Source organism: Cynara cardunculus (assembly GCF_001531365.2).
Source record: "Cynara cardunculus var. scolymus isolate 2C chromosome LG 16, CcrdV1, whole genome shotgun sequence".
In the NCBI taxonomy this organism is placed as follows: domain Eukaryota; kingdom Viridiplantae; phylum Streptophyta; class Magnoliopsida; order Asterales; family Asteraceae; genus Cynara; species Cynara cardunculus.
The window spans coordinates 20,003,669-20,008,368 of NC_037543.1; the positions used below are offsets into that span (position 1 = coordinate 20,003,669).

General features: G+C 25.9%; 1 protein-coding gene across 1 annotated transcript in view; it reads left to right on the top strand.

The window, feature by feature from the left end:
- LOC112529092 (LOB domain-containing protein 30) overlaps window positions 1–4,700 on the top strand; it is an 8,506-nt gene that overhangs the window by 854 nt on the left and 2,952 nt on the right. The window lies entirely within an intron of this gene.

The window sequence follows — 4,700 nt, forward strand, 5'->3', positions numbered from 1 at the left end:
AAAATAGAGACTAATTTTTATTTGGAAAACAAAGTAATTACGACATTTTAATTATTTATTTGAAAATCATTCCATTTACTAATTTTAAGTTGTTATCAATCATTTTTGAAGCAAAACTATTTTTATTAACATATTTTTTAAAATGGGAAAATCCCATTTTTTGGGTATGATTTTTCGATTTTACCAAATTAATCATTTTGGCTAATTATGATATATAGTTTACTTAAATTTGGTACCGTTATGGGCACATCTTTGTTTTCTGTGGAGATATATATATATATATATATATATATATATATATATAGAGAGAGAGAGAGAGAGAGAGAGAGAGAGAGAGAGAGAGAGAGAGATGGACAATCAAATGCAAACCACCCATATTGGTACAAACTGTGCAGACTATTTTCATCCGTCGATTCATTGTTTAATCTTATGAAATTGTTTTATATAATAATTTTTTTGATAAAGTAATTTCATATATGGTTATGAAATTGTTTTATGTAATACTTATGAAATTTTAATGAAAATTTCTCTAAGATTAATATAATGAAGATGATAATATTCATGATATTAACATTCTCCACAATAAAGATAATTAATCAACCTATCATAATTACAAAAAAATGAACAAAATAAAAAAAATATGATCAGTTGAATGAGATTTGTATGGTTTGTATAAATAATGTGGTTTGCAAAGTAAACTTCCTCTCTCTCTCTCTCTATCTATCTATCTATCTATCTATCTATCTATATATATATATATATATATATATATATATATATATATATATATATATATATATATATATATATATATATATATATATATATATATGTGTGTGTGTGTGTGTGTATGGAACCTTTTACCAACTCTTTAAATTATGAGATTTTGAGAACCAATACATTATATGTTATTTTATATGATTTTTTTTCCATCTATGACTAAAATTTAATGTAGTGATTAACATATACTTATTTCACAATGTGTTTGTTTCACATGTACTCAGTTCATGATGTGAATCTTTTTGGCTTGTTTGTGAAATAAATAATACACGTAAAAGATTTCACATTGTGAACGAAATACATATGAAAATATACATTGCAAAACAAATATATTAATTAATTAAATACATTAAATACTCTACTTAGATGAGAAAAAAAATCATATAAAACAAAACCTTAAAGTAGAAGTTTTCTTGGATCTCATAAATTTCGGAGTTTTAAAATTATCAAACCCCCAATTATGTATATATCTAAACTAATTAAAGAATCTGTAAGCACAGTTAAAGACACAACAGTAACACACTCAAAATTTCTAATTTGGATAATCCTATTGTCATGTCGATACAGTATGATAATCACATATATAGAACGGATTTATGTCAAAAGTTTAAACGAAGAATAATAATGTCATTTTATTACTGTGTAGGAGGATGAATTAACTGATAAAAAAACCCAAAATTTATAACAAATTACCCATTAAAGAATGTTAAATTATCTATTCAATTAACACTTGGAATATCAAATACTATATGATTTACCACCAAATAACTAGTTGTTAAAACATTTTCATTGTATATATGAAACAAGAATTGGGATCATGTGAGACCAACATCTTTTCGTGAGACTACTTTTTTACATTTGAAACTTTACAGCAAAACGCTGTAAGGGGTAACCTTCACATCATTTTGCTGTGAAGTTTCAAGTATAAAATAGTTGTCTAACAGGTTTCATGAAAACAGACTGGTCTCATGTGAACCAAACCCAAGAAACAAATCAAAAGACTTAAGGTAGAACTTGCTTTATTGAATGTATTATGTGAAAGATGAATCTTTGTATAGATATCTACCCAAACTTTGTTTCTTTTTGGTTTGAATGGTTGTCATGTTGAGTACACTTTAAGGTTTTGAGTTGTCAAATGTCATATGTCAATTCCATGTAATCATGTTACATTTGAGATTCTATTACATATTAAAGATTGATATGAGAGGCATCTTCTGTCTTAACGAGTTAAGCTATCGTGATATAGTTATAAGACATCTTCAATCGATGTAGTAAAGTGCGAAATTAAATGGTTCTATACGGGTATAAGAGAAGCATCTTCTGTCTTAACGAGTTAAGCTATCGTGATATAATTACAAGACATCTTCAATCGATGTAGTAAAGTGCGAAATTAGATGGTTCTATACAGGTCAAAGATAGTCCATATTGAAGCATAATATCAAACTTTGATGAACCTCATTTAACTCGAGTGAAAATTAATTTCGATACATGTTTTTTTTATCTTAATTAGTTGAAATTTAATAATTTAAAAAGTTGTATTATAAGACATAAAGGTATAAATTTAACTGATTTACTAAAACTAATTAATGTACATTAAAAATTATTATAGTTAAGTAAAATATATACAGATGAATTTAACTAATCAGTATATACAAACAAAAAATTATTATGGTTAAAGGATAAATTAATAAATATATGTCAAATACATAGAATGCTATAATTTAGCACTGGTGGTTGGAGACAGTTATGATGAATACTGTAAATTTTGAGTATAAAATTTAACAGTAGTGTTATGTTTAGCACTTTCGGTTGAAGATATATAAGTATTTATTTGTGTGTATATATATATATATATATATATATATATTATCGATTTCTTGATGTGTTACGTATTTTTATGCTTATTGATTTCTTGAGTATAAAATACAGTTTAGAATTCAAGTTCTATATTCGGGTCAGAATTAGGTCTTTTCGTAAATATATAGTTGATTAGAAACCCCTGCGTATGCTGCAAGAGTTTGTGTTTATTTCTAAAGTATCATAAAATAGGATTCGGTTCAAATGAAGACTATATATCATGAAAAGGTAAAAAATGGGAAGTTAAGAGAAAATTCATATGTGAATCATTGGAAAAAATATATTTGAATATGTATAATGGAATCAAGGTTAAATATTATTCATATGAGTTCATATATGCAGCTTTAAATGATTTTTTTTCTCAAGAATTCACATATGAATCTTTTTTCAACCTACTTTCTCACGATATTTAACCTTTTTATTTGGTTCTTGTGGTTTGTCAAAAATAACATTTTTCATACCTATAGTTTTGAAATTACAAGATGACCATTGTTGTTTGCACGAACATCCATATTTGTTCAGTCGCTATAACGGCTATTAAAAAAATCAGTTAAATGAGAGATATTTTTGTCATTTTATTGATTCTTTTTTGTTTTTTACTCTATCAAAGTCGATTTTATGATTTGGACCCTGTGGTTTCTTTACTGAGTAAAAGACAAAAAATCGATAAAATGATAAAAATGCCTCTCATCTAACGAAATTTTTTAAAGGCCGTTACAAGGAGGGACCAAATCATAACGCCTTTGCAAACCACACTACAACAAAATTGGTCTTATAAGGCACCTAAACTATCTAAACGTCTTAATAGAATACTTTATAGAACCTAGGTTTATAGAATCAAACTATAAAGCGTCATATCTAAAAGCGTCACAACAGGTTTATAGTACGCTTTTAGGCGTTTTAACAAGTTTTTAGAACGCTTTTAAAATATAGTGTCATATTAGCGCTTTTAAAATATAGTGTCATATTAGCTATTTTATATGACAACTTTGAACTAGTGTCGTACATGATTAGCTAATACGACACTTTATTTTAAAAACGTCCAAAAAAAGCTTGTTAAACCGCCTAAAAACGTACAATAAACCTATTGTAACACATTTAGATAGTACGTTTTTTGATTTCGTCCCATAAACTATTTTTTAGGATGCTTTATAAAATCAATTTTGTTGTAGTGTCACGATGGTCATCTTGTAATTTTAAAACTGTATAAACGAAAAGTGTAATTTTCACAAACGATAGGGACCAAGCTTGTAATTAAGAAAAGAGTTGTTGATTTGGATTGAATAATAATAGAGGGCTTAATATGGTCGGCATTCATACCAACTATGAATCTCCTTCATTTGTATATCAAGGAGATTGTCGGGTTTATTTTCTGTCCTTTTTTTTTGTTTATTATTAATACAATTTTTTTATAGACATAGGTTTCATTAGATTATGTTTTAGAGTATCTATTTCTATTATTTTGATATATATATATATATATATATATATATATATATATGAGTTATTATGTAATTTTTTACATTTATACAACCAATATAACTCAATTTCAACCGTCCATTTTAATTTGATAAATATGTGATTTCATAAAAGTTTTAATTGTTTCATAATATAAAGTATTGATAATAATTAATGAACTCTAGTCATATTCCATAAATATTCAAATCATAATAAATGAACTCTCATCATTTACATAAATACCCAAATTGATTGGATTGAATTGGTTGTACAAATGGACATAGTTGCATTTGAAATATACCCTATATATATATATATATATATATATATATATATATATATAAGTGAATGAGTGTGTGAAAAATAAAATTAAAGTGAGAAGTGTAAGAAAAAATTTGAACATTTGATCATTTTTAATCTCAAACTCACTCAAATCATGTTTGATAAGGGGATTGATCCGGTACATGTCGATGCATCTCATCCTAATGTGCATCTAAGAGTGAACATTCATTCTTACGTTTCTCACCCGAACCAAATCCTACATATATTCATACACACACATACATATATATATATATATATATATATATATATATATATATATA